Raw genomic sequence first — 24,435 nt, forward strand, 5'->3', positions numbered from 1 at the left:
GTAAATGGACCTGTTTTACACAACTAAAACAGCTCAGGACTGACCACAATGGGAACGGCGCTGTGAGAGAATGCACCTAAACTACACCAAACAGGTGAATAACTCCATAAAGATTTTAGTGTGCAGCATTTCGAGATTGCATCATGGTCTCTAGAGAAACTCTAGTTAGTTGAAATATGCCCGTTTGAAGTGAATATAAGGCGGACGAGGGGGGAAGGGCGATCGGTCACCGGTTGACCTCGAACGGCGATTTCGTGAGCGTAATCGTATTGCTATCGTACACGGCTGTTCAGATAAATAATTGTTTGTTCACCAAACCACGAAGTTATTGATAATTATGCACTTCATGCTGACGGCTTCAGTGTAATAACTCATTTGCCAGAAAACCCTAACAATCTATTTATACACCCAATCATATAAGTACAATAGCAGATGAATCACAGGCACGTCACGTTAACGAAGTGGCACTTGATCAACGTGTTTTCACTTAAAAAGTATTCTTGTTCACCTACTACCCAGTAGGTATCAAAATTACTAAATGTTATCTAATTATTTATTACGCAGTGTGTTACAGATTCTAAATGGAATGAGAATACTTCAACTCAGGCTTATTTAGTTGATGTGCAGAATTTTTCAACAATAATTCGAAATAGCTACCAAGACAGGGGCGCGGGAAAATACACGGTAGCCATATTGTGACGTCATACCAAAAAACCCGGTTTCTCTTATGTATTTTGATGTTCTGAAAACGAATTTTAGGGTTAGAAAAAATCTGACGAGAGGGTTTTCCACAAATCACCTTCAAATGCTCGAGGTTGTCTGGCATTTTTTAGGTAACCTCATGCCACTCATCAAGACTTGTGTGTTATGAAGATTTTCAAAGTTTTTGACATAAGAGACAGCGTATGAAATGTTGAGGTACAGATTAGCAGGCCATAGAGTATCATCAATTGTGAATTGACTGTCAATAGGGTGGTCAAGAGCTCCATTTTCTCAATGGAACTGGGTGTCTGCGAATCTCTACTTTCCGGTTCATTTGACAGTGAACATCTTGTTTATCTTTTCTTCAATGCCATGTCATGGCCTTGGGGCTTGAGCTGTGGATGAATATTGATTGATTTTCAATTCAGTCAACATTCATCCAGAGAGATTAAGATTCACCTATAGGCAGGTTCCCAGAATAAAAAACCTAGAATGGACGGTTCAAGAGGAAAGAATTCTTACGCGACAGGGTCTCTACACCCAGAGGGGGGAGGAATAGAAGTGACAATTATTGATATTCCATAGCTTGCAAATCTGTACCCCAATCTTTCGTACGCAGTCTCTTATGTCAAAAACTTTGAAAATCAAAATTCTGTTCATATCACAAGTCTTGATGGGTGGCATGAGGTTACCTAAAAATACCAGAAAACCTGAAAAATCGCGCATTTGAAGATGATTTGTGGAAAACTCTTGCATCGGATTTTTTTCTAAGCCTGAAATTCGTTTTCAGAATATCAAATTACATAGGAAAAACCGGATCTGATCTAAAAGACAAAAACTTTTGTTTTTTGTCGACCTGTGACAAAAGAGATTTCAGGCAAAAATAATTTAATAAAAATAACCATTAGCTGATCCTATCGTATCAAATAAAAACAATATCAAAACAACTTAAACTATTGCACAAATAAATTTGGCAAACCCAACATTGCACATAAATCACTCGTTTACAATGGACAATGAGAAACCCTTTACGTCTATGCGATCGCTGATTGGTTGAAGAGTATTTCGTGAAAAATTATACCAATCACAGCCGGTGAAACAAAATGTTGTGTCTTAATGTAACTTTGATCTTACTGTTGTAATAATTTTTAATTTTACCGAAATTTAATCAATGGCCAACATGAAGGAAATAAAATTACTGTTCAAGAAAAAATTACGGTCGCGTGGATTGTAATCATTTATGAAGAAGACTCTGTATATCAATAGTCCATTGACAATGCTTTTTTAGTATCTTCCAACCCAGTAGAAGTAAGAGTACCAAATTTGGAACATGTTTTTGGTTATTGACAACTCATATTTATACACAATCACAAAATATGATTTGCATAAAACCTACGTTTACATAGCCTTGATAAAAAAAATCGAATTGTTTGCCTGCAAGTGCAAATGAAATATTGACTGCAGCATGGATACTGTTATTCAAAAATTTTTTTGAAGTATACGGTTTTTGAGTAAAATTAAGTAGTAGTAAAGATGTATCATCATGCAACAATAATTATTGCCAAGGATAAAACATTAAATTAAGCTGTGATGTTCACCTTCACCTGCAAACATTATATTTTTAAACAGTAAATACGACTTTAAGATTATACGTTGAATATTTAGTAAATGGCATAATAAATATTCCGCTTCTCTTTATAATTAATGGCATACGACCCTTCTTAAACATATTTTATGTTGTTCTTTGCATAATAAGAAACACACATTATATCGCAAATAAATTTTTGTATGAAAAAGAATATTTCTTTTTAAATCCAAAAGTATGCACCATCTATTTATTTCATTTAACATTTTTGTGCTAATTTTGTCCAAGAAATAAGTTTGATAGTTCCTGCATAAAACAAACACAAAAAAACAAAAAACAAAACTGTCCCAAACTGAAACGTGGTTTATTCTCGAAAAAACGAAATATTAATCAATATGTCACACTAAGTGAAGCAGTATCCCTTGCACTATAGACTTTTCTTATGCAAATGCATGAACTGAGAATGACATCAAAACCGCAAATATACACACACACGTCCATTATTAATAGGACTTTTTACTACATCATAGTAACACACAACAGCCATAAAATGGCTTGAATTAAATTTTTTAGGCGTGGGCGTAGTTGCGCGACCCCAGTTCGTGCTAGTATGTTTACGTTTCGCGAAGTAATTACGTACTCATATCTCATCGGTCATCATAACTCGTCACAAAGAGTCATCGTCATCGCGATTGTAACAAAGCTAGAGTCTTCCACAAACCTGTATTGACTCCGCATGAAATATTCCCATAAACTCCAGCTGGGATATTGTATTATCAAATGGGCAGTTCGTAGAGGCAATAGCTGATCGTGATTGAAAAAGCATCGTTTCTTGAAGATTAACTACAGCGTAAGACTGAGAAGCTTTCAAATTCGTGATATGCACAAAAAGGCTAATTCGATATTTCATTTTGTGTCGATAATATCTAGTTGTAGAAAAATCAAACTAAATCAGAAATTCTATTTTTGGATGGAAGATAAGTACTACCTACAACTCAAAATGTCTCTACCACGTTACTTCTGCAGTACCCCAGGGTTCTAATCTGGGTCCCCTTCAATTATTTCTTTTTACTAAATAATACTTTTCAGTGCTATAAATTACATAATGTACAGATGACATGGACATTTTTCTTCTGTGTCAGATGAAGATGATTGTGCTCACCTACAGAGTACTTAAGCAAAGAAATGGTGTGACATAAACTATTTAAGTCTAAGTATATTTAAAAGTAAATTAGTATCTCTTTGGCACTCAATTATGAGATTAATTTGGACATTTCGGTACAGATCGACATTGTAAAACATTTAGGAGTTTGACTTGACAGCAAAATGACTTTCAAGTCATATCCGATATTTGGTTTCTTCATGTCTCACGGCATTAAGGCTTTGTGATGAGACAAACCGTGTTACTGTATGCATATACCCGCCCTAAGTTTGAATACTGTTCATTGCTACTTTGTACTCGAATAATGTTCGGACACCTTCAATTGAACTTTGCAGAAAAAGTATTTAAAATTATTAGTTTTTCGACTGAAAGCGACTGCAGGTATTTATTAACATGCACAGATCTACTAAAGTATATAATAGTAAATATTTTCACAGTTAACTATCCGGAAATTATGAACCAATCCAGTTTTTTTTTTTTACAGTAAGAGCTGCTAGTCGTGCTCCTCTTATATTTTCTGCCACTAGTAATATAGAAATGGAATCTTCTATTGCTTTTATGCAATGCAATTATAATTCTATGACGTTTTTTATTTTTAAAATATTATTTGTATTCTCTGTTGAGAAACGTCAGCAAATTGTAAATTACTTAATTACATATTCGTCTAATACTTTTATGGATTTATACTATATACCTATTTTGTCAATATTGCTTGAACTATTTTCTATTTCCTAAATTTAGTTAACATACTATTTTTCTGTATTTCTGCATTGTTATTTACACTGTTGTATGAATAGATAATAATGAACAAATGGCAAATAAATAAACTTGCAGATTTAATTTGAGAAGGAAATGAGTATATTTATGTCCAGTTACATAACGATAATATTTATAAGTAACACAATTATATTCAAATTAGGTATCTCCATACTTTCAATGCTTGTTGATTCTCGACAACTTCATAAATGCAAAACGAACAAAATCACAATCTTCCAATGGTTTCTATTCAACCTTGTACGCTAAGTTCCTTGTGTTCCTTATTTATTAACACGTATAACACAAAAAGGAAACCAACACCGTGAAATATCTGGTAGAAAACGCGGTCTCACTTGGTCGGCTAATTCCGAATAAAAGTGATCCTTGCAAAAACTTGTCCTTTCATCTGAGAGCGTAGCTAAAACTTAATAACCGCCACAAGGTAAAATTACACGTTCCAAATACGCGTCCAATATTTACTCGAAACCATAACAAACTTGCCGCCTGATCTCTAGGAACAAAAAAAAAAAACACATTGGATGGAACGGAAAAAATTGATGGATTTTGGTATGGATATTATATCTTTGGCTTGAAAGAAAGTCTACCAAGAATAAATTACTTACACTTTTTTTTTAGTATACTGATTTGGGAATGAAACTGTTATCATCTTTTTTTTTTCAGAACTCGTCCGCAAACGTTCTACAATGAAGGGCAACTTAAAGTCCCCACTAGTTGGATCGCTCTCATTCTCTTGCGCCCCACCACAAATAATTAGGTATGTTTCGNCTTTGGCTTGAAAGAAAGTCTACCAAGAATAAATTACTTACACTTTTTTTTTAGTATACTGATTTGGGAATGAAACTGTTATCATCTTTTTTTTTCAGAACTCGTCCGCAAACGTTCTACATAACGATGAGATGTTTCTCCTGAGTTGTGCTGGCATTTATCGTAGACTTAAAATCGAGTTCAATATACCTTTCATAAATTAACCTACATTTTAGTCTTTTATTATTGTTTTAAGATGAATTTTGTCTTTATTTGTAATTTATATTATACTGTATATAAAATAAATTACATTGTATCACGATTATTCAATTTCGTTTCCTTTTTTTGGACGTGTGTAAACACTTTTGTGTATTTAGCATGAATTTGAAATAAACAAATAAAACAGATCTACCTACTAGCTGGAAAAAAAAATCAACTCTCAACGGGAGCATGTATAAAGATAAGCTAACAAATCCCAACAGAATTGTTTTTTAATTGTAAAATTTTTTTTATCGACTATGATTTTTAATGAATATATTGAACGAACTAAAGGAGGTATCAGGTGGAAGATGAAAGAGGGCAACTTCCTGCGTGATTTAGCTAAAGTATTAATTAAAATCACATTTCTGGAATTTTACCTAGCCCCTGTGTAAGTGTCAAAAAATTATAGCTCTAATAAATACTCCTATCAGCAAGTACCGCTATAATCCATCGCGCCGTAGTTGGGAAAGTTTTATACCTCATTAATATGCAGATTTATACATAGAGGCCATAAAAGTTAGTGGTAATATGAGGTATAAAAGAAAAGTCGTAGACGGTGTCAAATCCGATTTACATGCTAGCCATAAAGGCTATGGAGATCTACGGCAACACATTTATAATGGCCACTTCCCTGAAATCGATATGCACGAGATAAACATTTTTATTTATTGTGTAAGGCATATCGGGACCGAGTCAACAAAAGTTTGTTTTTATATCTGCACAAAATACAAACCATTAGATATTAGTCAAAACTGACAATATTTCTTTTCTTCTAACTTAATGTAAATATCTTGGAGTAATTGTAAGTTAATATACAAAGTGTACTAATATTCCGTGTACAGTTTCCTGAAATAAAAAGACTTATCCAAACTTGCCTCAATCCTAAGTTGCTTCATTTAGCCGCTAGAGTCAAAGTTGACAAAAAATTCTCTTTTTTTTTCAAATAACCGAAAACAAAAAGAAGCAAGTGCTGAAAATGAACAATTTTTATCAATTTGACATTCCATTTCAAATGAATGAAAATTCACAAAAATTAAATCTAACGAAGCAACCAAAAACACAATCTGATAGAGCAATAAGTCCTCTTTCGAATGACATAGTATGTCAATTTGATATTGCGTTTAACTTTCAGGTAAGTTAGGATCTACGTAAGTTTATTTAATTCCATTGGGACACCCTGTGTATTTTTTAAATGTTTTTAAAATCTACAGAGAAAATCATGTTTGGACGTCAAAACCATTAACATTATGCTTGGGTGCACAAATGTGTTGCAATTGAAGGAGATAAGTAAACCAGATTCAATTACTCAACCTTGACGACTTTTGTTTTATAAAAGAAGTGAAAACGTAGTAACAGTTAACCATTTGTTTCCTATGAAAAAAGTGAAAACCACAAATGCGTTTTAGTATATCGTATATTTTTAAATAGAACGGGGAATGACATATACGTTTATTTAACTTTTAAATAGGTGTATTTTTATGATTTCTATGAAGGAACAGAGTATTTTTAAATTGACTGATTTTAATTTATTAGTTGTTTTAGTAGCAACCTAACGTTGTACGCTAACAATAATTCCCTGCGTCAAATATGGTGGAAAATTTTAAAACGGGCCAATTTATTACTGTCGGATATTACAGAGTTATGGCTGGAACCGACAGTATACCCAATAATTTCATAAATCCGCAATAAAACCAAAACCAAACCCTTCACAACAACACGCTGCTTATTCTGACTGACGTATATTCTCGTCGTCATACATAAACCTCCTTGTAAACTTACCACACTAAAATATTATTTATGGAACAGCCCTACCTAAAACGAACTAACAGAAATATAATTTGTAAAACAATAATTATACATTGTAGCTAGAATATAAAATTGTATAAATAATCCGACGTTTAGAAAGTGACACTAATGATTCAGGGACATATCCAATGTGCATTTCAAAGTAAAGAGAACTTTTTAAAATAAGTTTTTTTGGCAAAACCGAGTTATTTTATTCAAAATAGTGTTTTAGATGGTCGTCCTTTAGGATGTTAGTACAAGCCTTTTGGATAGCTTCTACGTATACAAAACGCTTTCCTTTCATCAGCAAATACACTTTTCCGAAAAGGTAAAAGTCGCACAGTGCCAAATCAGACGAATATGGGGAGAACTTGTCGATCGACCAGATGAAAATGGCGCATTATCGTGCAACAAACGCTAACTTCCTTCTGCGCAATATTCTGGCAGGATATCAAGAATACGATGGCGATGCGCCAAATGCTTCAAAACGCCAAGATAGAATTGTGCATTAATGGTTTGGCCTGGTGGAACGAACACTTTGTGAACAATGCCCTTGGAATCATAAAAACAAATCAACATTGTCTTCACTTTTCACTTTTCGAGATTTTTTGGGTTTTAGCTGGAGCCTTCCACACAGCACTGTGGTGCTTGGTTTCTGGATCGTATTGAAGACACTACATTTCATCATCAGTTACAATGCTGTAAAGGAAGTTTTTGTCTCTTTTGGCCTCCTTGATTATGTTCTTCGAATGTTGAATTCTGAGTATTCTTGGTCGTCAGTCAACTTGTGCGGAACAAACCTTGCTCACACTTTTCGGTAGCACACATGTTAACCAAAATGCGACAAATTAACAAGATATACAAAACTTAATATTAGCTCCTTGTTCGATGCTCATTTTTGTACCTATGACACAAACATACTGTCAGTTCTGACGCTTCTATTCGTCCAAATGTCATGAAATTTTCACAATACATCAGTACTTAAATCTAACTTTCCGAATTACCAATAGTCTCATCAGAAATAGACATTTTTTGAATAGAATAGAAATAGAATTTTGGAACGCACCTTGTATTACAAGCGTTAGAATTTTTTAAGAGAAAAATATACTTTCTAGAATGAAATAAGTAGGAGCAAGTTAAAAATTATATTTCACTGTACTCTTAAACTAAATCAGACACCACTGGGGTTGTAACTTATTAGTACTTAAAAATAGAGACGATTTATAGCAATATTTACCACTTCTAACGCGCCTAGAATAAATACCAGTACATAAATTGGGCATTAAAACAGTTATGTTTTGTTTAGAGCATAAGTTAACACTGACTTAATATCCTATCAAAATATGTATACATTTACGATAGCTAATATAAAAGTGCCAGTAAAAATGTTAAGTTACGAACAGACCCCAGTATAAGTAACAGGATTTAAGTTATTAAAGTATAAATTTATGAATTAATAAAAGATCAAAGCAACTGCCAGGTTTGTTACTTAACATCTAGCGTAATATTTATTAATTCACATTAAGAATTTGAAAGTCTCCTTTTTGTTTATGAATCGACCTAATTATAAAAGTTAGGTCCCCATAAAGACGTTCTTGTATTCCAGGTCCAAAATAGTAGGCAATAAGTCATAAATAAATCAAACCTCAGTTTTTCTGTGGTTTCAAGCGACTATTTTATTTCTGCTTAACGTGTACAAAAAGAGAGATTGGAGTTGCATAAAATGACTTCTTGATATTCTGTCGTGTGTCAGTTTTCAGTGTCAGTGCGTGTCATAAGCGTACAAGTGGGAAGGATATATTAATTGCACATGTTAGTGGCCAACTGAAAATAATCATGACGTGTAAACGATTAAATTTAACGTTGAAAGATAAACAACTATTAAGAATGTATAACTAAGAAACAATGTGCAATATTGTAAATAATGCCGCAGAAATTTTCTTTAAAAAGGGATCTGTCAGAAGTGTTTCACGTATGCGTTGGAAAAATAAATGAAATTGGCAATGACGTTTAAAAATGGATTTGCAATATTAAAAAAAAAATCAGTGTGACGCAGACGAATAAAATAATTTTTACGAATTAAGTCATTTTCGTACGTTCTACATATAGTTTAAATGAGAAAGAGTAATATGTTACTACCATACCACTGTGAGCTGAACCTAAGCTAAAATAAAAACTTGTTATTCTATTTTCAGGTTCGTTATAGCAGTTCTAGTGGTTTTACTGCATTTGTGTCGCCTTAGTGTTGCAACTATAAGCAACTAGACTTTTTATAGAAATAAAAAAAATGTTGAAATATAAATAGAAAAGTACTTACCTACCTAACTATTGGATATACTAAAGTGAGTGCGAATTTGTAAGGATAGTCGTCTAATTTTTCACCAAAATTCACATATATGTTTGATGGAACCCCTTAAACTGACTTGTTGAGTAGCTGCCTACTATTTTGAACCTAGAGCACAAGCAAGCAATTATGAAGAAATTGAATTTCAATGATACACTTTCATTTTCATTAGTCAGTACTGATATTTTTATCTTTAACTTCAGAAGATCATGCTGAAATAATTGCAATACTAAATACAAAGGCTTCACTGTTGTTCAGTATAATTATTTGTACACCATATCAATAAGAGTGCACAAGTATATGGCATACTTCACTCGAAGCTTCACCCTCTGCTTCACAATACAACGAGCAAAAGAATCCTTTTCATCCTTGTTCTGAAGGGATCTGGATGGCGAGCTAATGACTCGATTATAGGCGCCGGTTTGACTGGCTCTGTTCCCTGATGAATACGCTATACAATTCGAGACGCCTACTCGTAAGACTTTTTATTTGCTTTTTATATCCGCATCCTCACGAAATCAGTTTAGGGAGTATATTACACAGGGTTACGAAGCGAAATTGGGGAATACGCTTCTCGTCATTACTTCTTTGTTAACCTGACGGATAATGATCGAAATGATGGAAGTATAAACTGGCAGAAAAGATAAAATGTATGTACTTTGAATCAATCAGTATAATTAGCTATTTATATATACTGTGTGTCTAGCCTTTCGCTTTAATACAGTCTTAAATACCCGTAGGCTGACGGAATCAAGCAGGTCTATTTTTTATGCGTAGAACCCTGTATGACCATTTGACCTGCAATGAAGATATCTAAAAAAAATTTACTTTCGGAACTTACTTTTAAGGAGCTATAGCTACTTTAGGAGAAATTCCTCTCCTATATACCGGTGTTTTTAACGAATAAGCCATACTGTAATGGGAGGATCCTGGAGTTAAAATAGGTTAATCTAAAATAACACAAACAAAATTTTTGACACAAGGGCTCCTAGAGGCGAGTATTAGCAATAATTTGACTCCTATTGTTTAGTTTTCTCTTAAATCCCGTTTTTTTAATAATAGTTCTAATAGTAAATATAGCACATTTAAAATAAATATATTATTACAACTTATTTACCAATTATGAAATGACAAATATGATTTCGGTTTATTGCCAACAAAATTTTAACGAAAGAACTGCAGCAGGGAGATATGCAGAAACTTATACCAATAGGTGTTAACCGGATAGAAAGTTATGTTCATGGTTATTTCAAAGATTTTCAGTGTGAGTTTAAAATGAACATTTGCTTTGAAATAGTTGACGATCATTTAATTGGCACTATTGAACTTCCTGAGAACCTAAACTTAGAAAACATTATTTGAACGTTTTTGTAACATTTATTTCAGTTGCAAGATATACCATTAAAAATTCGTCATAGTATGTGGTATTTGCATGGAGCCTTTCTATCCGATGGAAATCCGGAATCACCTGAATATATCTTTCTCAACTGATGTTGGACGAGGCATCGACAATCCATAGCCTCTTCGTAGTCCGGATTTAAATCTAATGGACTTTTACTTTAGGGGCTGCATAAAACATCTTGGTCAGGAGAAATTTTTTAAAAAGATATAGAAAATGCATGAAGTAAATGGTGGTCACTTTCAACATTTATTCAAACACGGATAAATAATTTTTGTGCAGCAACATAGTATTTTCTTACTCTTCTTGTTCTTAGTTTTAAATGGTGTTTAATATTTATTTTGTACGTTCTGATTTATTAGTATTTAGTTTATTAAATTTTTTTATCGTTTTAATACAATTTCTTTAATTATTTTAGTTAACAATATATATATCTTTTAAAGCGATAAACTGCGTAGACTTAATTTGGTCCAAACTTTTTTATCTTTGACCCCCTACTGACCAAATTTGGACAGGACATAGCTAATACGAAACATCGCCTTAATGATAAAAATGTCACCGCCGTTCTAGGTGGTGAAAATTCGAAATAAACAGAATTATTAAATTTTCGTGGCTGAAAAAATACATAAATATTATATTTTCCAAACTGAGAAAGTTGCACTAACCAAATATGGTCAGGACGTAGCTAATATAATGCGAAACATCGTCTTAATGTTAAAAATGTTGTCACCGCCGTTCATAGTGGTGAAAATTCGAAATAAATAGAATTATTCAATTTTCGTGGCTGAAAAAATACATAAATATTATATTTTCGAAACCGAGAAAGTTGTACTAACCAAATATGGAAGGAACATAGCTAATACAGTGCAAAACATCGCCTTAATGTTAAAAATGTTGTCACCGCCGTTCTTGGTGGTGAAAATTCAAAATATTTGGAATTATTAAATTTTCGTGGCTGAATACATACATAGGTATTGCATTTACAAAACCGAGGGAGTTGCACTAACCAAGATTGGACAGGACATAGCTAATACAGTGCAAAATATCGCCTTAATGTTAAAAATGTTGTCACCGCCGTTCTTGGTGGTGAAAATCCTAAATATTTGGAATTATTCCCATTATTCCCTGTATGTTTGTTATCATTAACTTTTGCACTAAAGCAAGTTGGGTTAGACCTACCTATTTTGATTCCAGAAACCTCCCTTTACTATATAGTCCATTGGTTACAAAATACATTGTATAAACATTTCTTTTATTTTTAGAAAAACAAAATGTGCAGATTGCAGACTAATTTGGGGAACTAATATACCAAATTTCTATAAATTACTTCTACCGGTGTGTGTTATTTAGGCAAAAATTTTTTCTACAAAAATGTAATACCCTATAACTCAGACACTAGGCCGAGCTGTATGTGTGTTCATAGAATTTTTTTAACCCTCTTTATTATCAGATCCACCCTGTATATCTTGTATATCATTCAACCTTATTTGGTTAAGTGCATGTTCTCATATCGTGTCGAATAAAAGTACAATGCAGAGGTCCTTAAAAAGCATCTACCTATCGTCGCCCCCATTACCAAATTGAAACATCGGTTATCCTTTTATGGCCTCGACTCCGGGGCATAGGTTAGACCCACACAAAAATGCTAGAGATAAAACGGAATATAAACACCAGCACAATATTTACACAAACATTTAAGTGGGTTAAGAATGCGAGTTAAACAAATAACAGAACGATTAACACATAGGGTTTGCTTGAGAAGTTTCCAATGTAAAGCATAATTCCCGACTGAATTTCAAAACTGAAATCCAGCGTTAACGATCGACTCAAATTGCCTAAGCCCTAGAGTAAACTATTAACTTCGTGATCACGCACAATAAATACTAATCAGTCCCGTTCTAAATATTTAGGTCTGTAACGATTTAATCTGTTATCGCCGTCTTTATCTAGATTAAGCGCCCCAGTTTTGCTTTAAATAATTTTTGTAGATCTTATCCACGTTATCTAGATGCACATTTTCATAAATAAAGTCTAAAAGTTGATAATTATGAGTTAAACATCTTATCCCACTTCTGAGTTGTAAATACTTTATCCCACTTCTGATAAAACTGAGTGAATGCCAAGGGGTAAACCGAGACCAATACATCAGTGTTATTAGTTTTAGAGCTTCTGCTAGAGGTCGATATATTTTTTCTCTCCCAATAACATTGTGTTTTTGAAGTTAGTGTTTTTACAGAGTTTGTCAAGTCAAATTTCATTTTACATAAAGAAGTTGCTTTTGCGAAAAACCTAATTTGTTGCCCCAACTTCTATTCCTTAAACTTTAAACTGTTTTGGTACAATTTTGATTCCTTAAAAGGTTCCTTAAAAGTAATAAAACTATTTTTTTATATATTAAGAGTCGCAAAATATCTCAAAAACAAAGGATAGTCCTTAGGAAAATATCGAAAAACTGGAGCAAGTTTTGATTATTACAATTTTTGTAATTAGTAATAGAGATGGAACCATGGATATTGGTTGGAAGTAAATATCGGTAAATATACTAGTTGTGATGACACGCAACAACATTGGTTTGGCAGGACATCGAGTGTCACCACAATACTGAACTACTGAATATAAAAATTGTACGAGTTTATTAAATACTCGGTTAAATATAATATCCGCTACAACGTAGCGTAACGTAAAAGCTTTTATCTTTTTTTATATTCCATTGTTTTCGGTTTCTAATATATATTTTTTTACTAATGTATGTAATCAATTCCAAGAACATTCATGTAACTTAATGATTGCATATTTTGAGCTGACCTTCCCTAAAATTGTTATAAAGGAACTACACCATAATTGTAATTTCTTTGCATATAGCTAGTTTCATTGTTTAGATCAAATTTTATTCGTAGTTAAATAAATTTGAGAAATATACGTACATATACTATAGTCACAAGTGATCATAAAAGTAGACAGAGATGCTTTTGGGAAAGTGAAATTATTTCGTGGAGTAGAAAACTCAAAAATAAATCTTTGCGCAAGTCACTTCATCAGCCGAATCAGTGCCAGACATCTAAAATTAATCCAAAACAACATAACATCGCAATAAAATTAAACCGCAAATGATACGCACGAAATGAAAACTTGTAAGATGTGAAGTTCGATTCTGTATTCTTTAATGATCGTTCCTTGGTGGGAATCGCAGTAAGATCCTTTTAGACCAATAGTTTCGCAGCCAGGCGATTGTTAGGCGTGTATCATGCTTGATTATTGTTTATTTCACTGGAATATATAAAGTGACCATAATATACCATACTATAATATATCACAGATATGGCAAAGTTTTAAAATTTTGATTCCTGACACATGCCTAGCGACTGGAATTCCTTTAAAAAATAAAAGAACACCCCTCGTGAATTTTTAGTCTATCCACATTCGAGATGTGCTACACAACAGTCATAATTGTAACAATGTGTAATAAAGTAGCCGGAAAAAGCGTTATTTTTGTAATTCCCATAAAAATCCAGTGAAATTACCACCGCCCGCTAAATCCCGACCGCAAAGAATGCAGTAATTTAAATGTAACTGAATCGTTTATCGCGAATTCCAGGGCGAGGTTAAAAGTTAGTTTTAATGGTTTCAGAAGAAATTTATTGGCAAGTTTTGGACGGCAACGTAGCGCCACTGCAGCCAGTTCAATGTTCAATGCATCCAGCGAGCGCCCTATAGTTTTGTTGGATGAACTAGAGGAGTCCGTACACACGAATCAAGTCTGATCTTCATATCTAAAAGGGATTATTGCTCAAAAATATGAGATACTACTAAGTTAAGAAAAGAAAAGGTTTGCAGGAAAATTTACAAATTGCTTTATATTTCTAATTCCTATTTAAACGCTCAACAATTCGTTTTCGAAAACTATGGAATTCATTATTTTTTAATTGAGTGTTTTTATTCTTTAATTGTGCAACATGTTAGTTAAATTTTAATTTACCAAATTTCTTAAAATTTTTGTCAAATGTTCTTTACAGATAATAACTATAGCAAAATCTTATTTCCTTCAGTTATGTTTTTAATAATAGACAAAGAGAAAAAGGGCAGCAAAAAAATAACCAAGTTATATTGATAAATCTAATATGCAAAGCAAGATAAATTTCCTTGCTTCTAGTCCAAGAGGTTGAAAACATTCCGCCGTTTTTAATATATAGATAGGTACCTATTTTTTTTAAGTATTTCTGGTGAAATAAAATATTTTAAAATGGTAATTTTTTATTTTAATTTGATATTTAACATTATGTCTTTTGGCACATTGATGGCATAGCTGCTCGCGTTTTCTGCACTGATATTTTTAGGTAGGAACCCAATATTACTGAATCCTCCGCTAAATAATGGAAGAAATGAGAGAAAACTATTGTTGTTAGATTGGGAGATTTATCATAACCGAAATGATATTTTGTTTACAAGTAAAAGTAATTTACATACTAAAGTACCAATTAAAACTATATTTTTAAAAGAATTTGATAACTACAAACGTAATTATATTTTGAGTTTGACCGAGGGATAATTATCAATATCTGGAATTATTATATACAGGGTGTCCCTGTAGTTGATACAAAAAAGTCGAGTACAAATAGATGAGCTCAAAATAAAATCAATTCTTCATATAAATTTTTTTCATACAGGCCTTCGTTAACAAGTCACGGGCCCTCAAAGGTGAAAATTTAAAGGTTATTTTTATTTACAGTCTCTAAACTATTAACTTCAGTATGATGCAAATCTGATGATCGATAACACGTTCGTACAGCTTGTTTTTGATGTTGTAAGTGAAACTACATTATGCCCAGAACGCTAGGGACGGTCTATGCCCAATTTTTAACAAACCAGAATTTTTCATAGATGACTATCGCAATCTGCTTGCATCAAAAATAAGTTCCCTGAAATATTTTCCTACGATAATACCCTCTTGGTTCAACTTGGTAAAATTGACAGTTTAGGAAATATTTGTGATTTTATGCCACAGTGCACATCAAACAGCGCCTGTTATAAAGTTTGACAAACACACTTTATACATACCACAAAATAGAAAAACAAAACCAGAATAAGTTAATGTAAGCTAAAAAAAAATTTCAAAGAAAGACAACTATCAAAATTCATTTTCAATATGGGCACCTTCCACCTCCACATACTTCCTAAGTCTATTAATGTTATTTGTTTGTACACGAAAAAACATTTCTGGGGTATGTCTAATATTATCACAATGGACATTAATTATTTGTAGTAATTCGTCCTTTAACTGTACTGGGGATGAGTTCGCTAAACTTTTCACGTATCCTCATACAAAGAAGTTCATCGGGTTAAAGTCTGGAAAACGTGGTGGCCATGAAATCGAGCCTCCTTTCCCAATCCATTTATTATCAATCACAATAGATAAATAATTTCGTACATTAATATTGAAACTGGGAGAAGCTCCATCGTTCATGAACCAAACGTTTCTTCGGGTGTGTAATGGAACATCGTCTAAAAGAGGCTGCAAATTATTTTGCAAAAACTCCAAATACTCCATTCAAACGTTCCTCAAAGACGTATGGACCTATTAAATTATTACCCACTATTCCTGCCCATACATAATAGGTAATAATTTAATAGGTCTATACGTTTTTGAGAAACATCTGAATGGACATATTTTTGGAGGTGAATACTTAACTGACTTTAACTTATTCTTGTTTTGTTTTTCTATTTTGTGTTGTGTAAAGTGTGTGCCAAATTTGTTAGTGAAAATTACAATAGCAAACAGTAAGATTTTGTAGGGTCTTATTTTAAAAATATGTACCGTTCTAAAATAGTAATTATTATGTCTAAATAAAAAGTAAAAACAAAAAATGGTGGAGGCGCCGCTCGATGTCACTATATGACATAAAATCACAAATATTTCCTAAACTGTTAATTTTATCGAGTTTATCGTCGGAAAATTCTTTTGGGAACTTATTTTTGATGCAGGCAGATTGCGATCGTCATTTATGCAAAAATTCTGGGTTGTTAATAATTGGGCATAGTCCGTCCCTGGCTTTCTAGGCATAATGAAGTTTCACTTACAACATCAAAAATAAGCTATACACATGTGTTATCGATAACCAAATTTGCATCACGCTGAAATCAATAGTTTAGAGACTAAATAAAAATACTTTAATTTTCACTTTTGAGGGCCCGTAACTTATTTACAAAGGCCCCTATGAAAAAAAAATATATGAAGAACTGATATTATTTTGAGCTCATCTATTTGTACTCGACTCTTTTTTATCAAGTACCGGATCATTATTTTATTACGGTAATAAAATATTTTAAAAAATTACTGCATTTGCTGCTGGGTATAAAATTTTTGATTAGTCACGACGCATATTATTTTTTTTAAACACTTAAATGAAGTAAAAATAAAATAAGGAAAAATTCAGGTAGAATATTTTTAACCTATCTTGATTTTTGATGTCAATAAATTAGAAAATAACCCATTCATGTACCAATATTGGTCATTTTTCCTATTCATTGAGTAATATGGTATTGTTTTTAGTTACGCTTTACAATTTTGACACTAGTTCTACAAATATTTAAGGAATAGGTTAAATACACGTATTTGTTATTGCAGTTACGTTAGCTTGACTTAAGTTATACGTCTACTACTATGGTTGGCAGTTTCTTGTTGCCATGATTGATTTTCTGTTCTAAAACTTGGTAACCTTAAATTATATACCAATATTTTAGTCAACTTATTGTAACGTAAAATGAATGTCACAGTTCCTTGGGCAATTTTTAGTGAGTTTAAAATTGATAAAATTAAAACAGGTGTAAGGAAACGGATGCAACTTTGGTAGCAATGATAAAAATTAGGACTATTTAACATTAATTCTACAAACTGTTTTGAGGATATTAATAATTCCTTCAATATTTGTTATAGAATATTACACAAATTTAAATCAGTCAAATAGAGAATCAAATTAATTACAATTTAGAACATCCGTATGACTAGCAGTGTTATTTTAACAACTTCCATCGAGTGTAATCAAAACGTCTCTAATATTTGCTTATACAAAGTAAATTGTAACTATTGCAACCCGTGGCGTCTAAACTAAGTAGTGTATGGTTACCTTTAGAACTCCCCGTTGCTTTTCAATATTGCTACTCGCCGGGAAGACGTATTGTGATTCGGAGCCCTACCTGAATGCATTCTAACATTTTGTTGTAACTTCAGAACTCCATTTTGTACAAACAAGTTGAGCAGTTTGCATAAATATGAGAGCAAAAAATCTGGTCGGACGCTGACAGACGCAAGTTTCTCCGTTTCCAGACTTTAATTAAAACTAGAACTTAATTACATGCATATAATGTTTTTTGCGGGCATTATGCACTACGCCTTCTGTGGATTTATTCCAAACATTAATTTTGTTCCACATCGGCTCCGAAACCGCCCTCTGCACAGGCAAGAGCTAAGCAAACATGAGCAACCTCCGGCTTTCGCGTGCCTTCTGAATGAATTCGCCTCGGAATTTGCTTGGTTTTTGCAGGAACCGCCAAAGCGAAAGAGTTAAATTTGATGCAAAACCGAAAAATAAAAAAAAAATAATTTAAATAAAGGAGCAAAATTATTAGGTTACAAAAATAAAAACTAATTAAACAAATATTTACTGGTAGAGTTATTAGATATTGAATTTTCTCAGAAAGTATCTAGAGGAGTAATCACACGGTATTTTACGTCAAAAATTTTAAAAATACAGTCCGTTCATGATGAAAGGAAAAATACGTTTAAAATTGAGGTAATTATTTTGTGGAAAAACGCTCGGATACGTCGATTAGTGTTTTTAGTTGAGGATCCTTTGACATAAGAAAATTGTAGGTATACAGGGTGTCTCAATATGAACATAAGCAGTTATGATTGATTTTTTAATGGAACACCCTGTATATTATGCCATTTTTGAATTGTACTTTTTGTACAACATACCATATCTCTAAAATCAGCGGTCACGTAAACAGACAAACCTGCAGATACTGGGCAACTGAAAATTTTTGTTGGACACAGGTCTGTCACTCACAGGATCAGCAAAAATTAAATGTTTGGGCAGGTATTGTCGAATACCGAATTCTTGGATCTTATTTTTTGAAGAAAATTCGAATGGAGAACGCTACTTACGCTTACTTTAGTTTGAACTCATCCCCGCTTTAGCTTTGTGTTTCCTAATCCACAAGATCCAGATATTCCTCATAATGACATGTGGTTCCAACAATCTTCATTTTGCAATTGCTGTTCGACAATTTCTTGACTTAATTTTCTCTAATAAAATTGGATTGGACAAGGAGGTCCTATTGAGTGGCCATCAAGGTCACCAGATTTAACCCCTTTAGATTTCTTTTTATGGGGTTATTTGAAATCTAAAGTTTATGTGAATAGACCAAATAATGACTTTAAACAGAGAATACGCCAGAAAATAAGACTTATTTCAGTAGAGGTAATTGAAAACGTTCAACGGGAAACAATCCTTCGACTACAAAAATGTATTGAAGTAAAGGGACAAAACATTGAACATTTATTATAAAGCTATTGTTATTTAAATAATGTTTTATGATTAAACCTTTTTCTCCATTTATCATATTTCAAACGTCATTATTACGAAAACCATTGATTTTAGACATATGGTATGTTGTACAAAAGTGTCCAGAATTTATAGTACAATTCAAAAATGGCATAATATACAAGGTGTATGTAATTTTCTCATAAAAAAATCTGCAACTAAAAATATTAATCGGCGTGTCTGAGCGACGTTTTTTCTCCAAAATAATTACCTGAATTTTAAACGAATCATCATAAACGCACTGTATTTCATCATAAACGCACTGTATATCAAAATTTGTTTCAAATTTCAACATTTAACGTTTGAATGCAGATGATCAAAATAAGCAAAAATGCACTGCCAAGGAATGTTCGAAAATGCTTCGTTTTCAAGATATAAGCAGGTAGAAGTTAAAAAAAATCCATATTTTGTAAAATACTTATCTTTCAAGAAGTTTGACGTAGATAGATTGGGGTTAACAAATTATATATTTAAAGGTCCGGTACCTATGACGGCATGAAATATTTTGATAATTTGTAGCTAAAAAATGATTTTCGAGTTGTTACTTTTTTATAAGCATTATAAATTATGCATTTTGTTAAAGCTGGCAGTGGCATAGACCCCGATAAATCTTTAACATAAGTTTCATCATCCTACACAATCGTCTTCAGCGATATTCGGACCATTTTTCTTGTCTTAGCCACTCAAATTGAAATGAATGAATCTTAAAAAACAGTGAATAAATAATAATTTAAAAAATAGACAAACAAGTGCAGGGGTACATATTCAAGTTAAAAGTAGGTAAATTTTTAGTATTTGTCAGCTTACTCTTCAGCATTATGCCTACACGTCTTTTAGACATTTAAAAATAGGGTAAAATAGAATAAGTGCACACAGATAAGGACTTGACATACGAACATGCAAGCATATTTTCCGGAATGATAGCGTTCAAGTTAGAGCTAAATACCTTTTCTCTTACGCTTTATTTGAACAGAATGTGAGTCAACAAGCATTGCAGCATTATTCTTTAGACAAAGCATTGATGTATCTGACTAAAGTTGAAAGCAGTCTCCATAATCAGTTAAAGTTAGAACAATACTGCTGTTAGATATTTGGAAAATGCTAAGGTCACTCTCCTTTGTTGTACGTATTTTACGCTCTTCCATTAACAATGAATGGATCCACCATGATTGCCATTGATGTTATTTTGTCACTGTTAATTAAAACAGAAATTAATTTAAAAGCACTGGAAATGTTGACGTCGCTGCTATCTATTTATATTATCTTTATTAATTCCAACATTTTTCAATTAAATATATTAATTTCCTGTGTACATTACGATATTAAGTAGATAATAGCGAGGATAATAGTTATTTTCACTTTTCATATTACAATGAAAAGTAGCTTTTTAATTAGGTATTGTTAAAGCTTCGTACAAAAATTCAGGCCTGTGAAACAACAGCGTATATTTATTGACAATTTTATAATTTATGATAAACTTGTATTATGGAGTTTTTTAAATACTTACACAAAAGCTGGTATCGAGGTTACCGCTATCACGATAAATAAAATATGTAGATTTTAATTAAATTTAATTGGTATTTACATATTTAACGATGCTTGGAAGTCGATAATAATTAAACAAAACGCTATATTGAAACGCCGTTTTGAAAACATGGCTGTATATACAGGGTATTCTTTTTTAATTGCGATTTACCAAAGGGTCTTTTTATTATATCTATATTTTTTATATACCGCTAATTAAAATCAGTTTATATAAAATTTGATAGTTACAAATTTAGAAATATGAATTTCTACTCCGTTTGAACAAATGGTGGTTACACATATCTACTAACCTATTTGTCCAATCAGGGGCTGGTGTCAAGTGATAATATACACACCGCATGTCGGTAAACCTTATTGACATTTCATTAAATTTTCCCGAGTTTAATATGATAAAAGCGTAATAACAGTTATCCTTTGATATTTTACGAACAGACCATTAATGGCATTGTGCAAAATGTGAAAAGCGATATAAAAATTGGATCATTTAGTGTATCAGTGAGTTAAATGAACTACAGAAAATAAAATCATATTCGATGCTGTTGTACTAAATTTAAATTTTCAAAACATTTTCAAATACAGTTTTGTCATAAAATATTCAGAGACTGCTAACAACGTTAGAAAGCTTTAAATTTAAATAATCTTTTATTTCTCTATGAATTGTAACACTGCTTAATTGATGTGATCCTTTGTATGTACAAAAATTATTAACAACTCCGTCCTGAGATCCATACTGGACCATTTTAATAGGATAATGCATGCTTTGAATACGTCGAGTCTCAGTTTAGTACATGTATGTACTCTCGTGTTAATGACCTTTGAATTATACTGAACGTAATTGATTTATTTACTGAGTAATAAAAATGAGACGCTGAGTTTGTTCGACGAAAATGCTTAGAGACCAATAATTTTCCAACACAAATGAACAGGTTGCCTTATTACGACATATATGTTGGAAATTTCCATATATATGAATTGTTTTTATTTCAATATTAAGTGGTTTCGCATTGGTATGATTATGCTAGGTCGCAAAATTTGCAATTTTATGTTGTTATTATAAAATGATATAGGTACGTTTTTTTGTTAGAGTAGTTTCTTTCCTTAAGAAATACCTACAACAGAACTATAATCTTTATACATCCTCATTATAAGAGCACACAAAAAAGAAGTAACTAGTATTTTTGTAAAATTTAAAAAATATTATTTTTCTGGAGATATTAGCAAATCATTCATAAATGCTAAACCATAAAATGCTTCTATTTTTGAGAACATTCCAGTGGCTCAGAACCACTGCACATAAACAGATGACGACGCTCCTGAACACCACCCCTAAATTTTCTCATTTATCACCACCATATTCAAATCGTGTGGATTTATTAGGTACTACCCTTTAGACAATTTGATTTGATTTGGTCAACCAGTTTCGAAAATATGAGAAAAAACACTTTTTTTACAAAAAAATACCCCGCGTATTATTATTATTTAATATTTTGTACCGACACTTGCACATGTGTGCGAATGGTTAAATATTGTGTGTAATTCTGTATATAAATTTTAGGTGTAAATTTTTGAACACAAACTAAACCTCTATATTAATAATTGAACTTCTACCACCTACCAAGCCACGTTTGATTAATTCGATAAAAATTGTTATTAAATAAATCATATCTATCGAGGTAACGTTATTCATTTGTTTCTAAGAATTGCCATTATGTCGTCAATTAGTTATTCCAAGTTATCTGTTCAATAGACTTATCTTTTAGATATTTAAATACGTTTTTAGAGAGTTCACTAAAAAAGCAAAGCAACACTAATGTTTTTAGTGCAACTTCAAGTTGAAAAAGCGGTCGCATGCCACTTGCACAGACAAAACGAATAAAACCGGGCAAAATAAAAAGCAAGAAGAGGCAAAGTAAAAATGCGGCTCCATCGCTAACTGCATTTCGCGTTTCTTAAAGGTGCAGAAGACATCAAACGGCTTCCACAAAGCATAACACAGACAAGGGAGACTGAGAGCGTATTAGAATAGGTGCCTACGAAAAAACCTTACCTCTCTGCATAATCCACACGGCGATTATATTGAATTGAGCTCCAGTTACTCCGTTAAAAGAAACGTAACACATCACATCGTATCACATGGGTAGTAAATATTGCACTAGGTGGTTAGATAAGAGACTTATGGCACAAAACACAGCACAAATTGGGAACACCCCGTACGGTTACTCACTGGTTTGTACACTCGAAAAATCAGGAGACCGAATCTAACTGTTGTCTGGCATTCCTCACGCTTGCACTGGAGTGGAGCGACTAGAGACTAAGCGAAAATGCGTTCACTTTGCTTCGTCTTCGTTCGTCCAAGGCACGATTACTCACAAATACTGGGTTTAATGCGAGCCACGCCGTAGGCCGCCGTCTTCTTGGACACAAATTTGATCTGCAGTCCGCGATGAAAACTCCGCAAACGCCGCTGTTAGCCTTTACGCGTTACTCTCACTGTTTTCACTTAGTCGTACGCCATTTTTACTTTTGCGTAACTGTGTATGTACTACTTTATCATCTGATCGATGTATTTTCACATAAATTCGTCCGCAATTTAGTTTGCAGAGTAGTTGACGAATTTGGGTGCACAGGTAAACAACGTGTATAGGATTGGTGTGCGCAGAAGCGATTGGTGATAACAAATAAAACCATAATGTGTAGCTAGCTGGAGAGGTGTTCCACCAAAGGTTGTTTGTATTTAGAGCGTAATAGCAAGAGACAACAGGGTACATATTTACATAAAAAAATGTTTCACGTTTTGTCGCTGAATACTAATCTACTATTGCAATTAATGTGAATTGTAGAGATGTTTTAAAATCTTATGAGCTTTGACCTTCATATGCGCAGAAACATAATTCCGACCGTCGCCTAAATTATTCTACGTCCTAAAAACATTACACCTATTATTCACAGTCTCTCTCGAGCTCTAGCGTAAACAAGCCTTTGATCCGATTACAAATATCATAATAAAATGCCCTATTCTTTATTATTTTAATTTAAACAATAAAAATATATATAACGAACGTTCGCCAGTTGACTTTATTGATGCCCGAGCGCCTTAGTTCATGTCTACTTGTAATAATGCACATGGTCTAGTTCTGAGTCAATGTTTTCACAACGTGCTTATTAGAAGAATTATGGGGATACGCCACGACTTTCGCGCATTTCGCGGCTCATGAGATATTAAAAGACCTCTACAAGCAACTTCGCTCATAACTTATAAAAATTTTTATTCGACTTTAAAAATTGATATTAAACACAACATTTTCTTTCACCGGCTGTGGTGTATTTTTTCACGTGATAATAGTTTAGATTTAGTTTAGGGCAACAAAATGTAACACACTTTCCAATTCAGAAATGATAGTATATTAGAAGTAGTGCTAATAAAGAAAATGGTTGAAAAACGCTTTATCTGCTACTGAATAGGGTACTAGGTGGCAAAGAATAAAAAAGGAAAGGAAGGGAAAAGGAAGGGAAAAGGAAGGATAAAATGGA

The 24,435-nt window shown here is 32.7% G+C and overlaps 1 protein-coding gene across 1 annotated transcript in view; it reads right to left on the minus strand.

Annotated features, from left to right (window-relative positions):
* The window catches only part of LOC108907328 (leucine-rich repeat-containing protein 24), a 164,909-nt gene extending 141,438 nt beyond the window's left edge, over window positions 1-23,471 (minus strand). The window contains exon 1 of the mRNA XM_018710966.1: window positions 22,952-23,471. The gene's annotated coding sequence lies outside the window, so the exon portion shown is untranslated. The remainder of the gene's footprint in view (window positions 1-22,951) is intronic.
* Between the last annotated feature and the right edge of the window lie 964 nt (window positions 23,472-24,435).

Source organism: Anoplophora glabripennis, unplaced genomic scaffold (assembly GCF_000390285.2).
Source record: "Anoplophora glabripennis isolate ALB-LARVAE unplaced genomic scaffold, Agla_2.0 scaffold193, whole genome shotgun sequence".
Lineage (NCBI taxonomy): Eukaryota > Metazoa > Arthropoda > Insecta > Coleoptera > Cerambycidae > Anoplophora > Anoplophora glabripennis.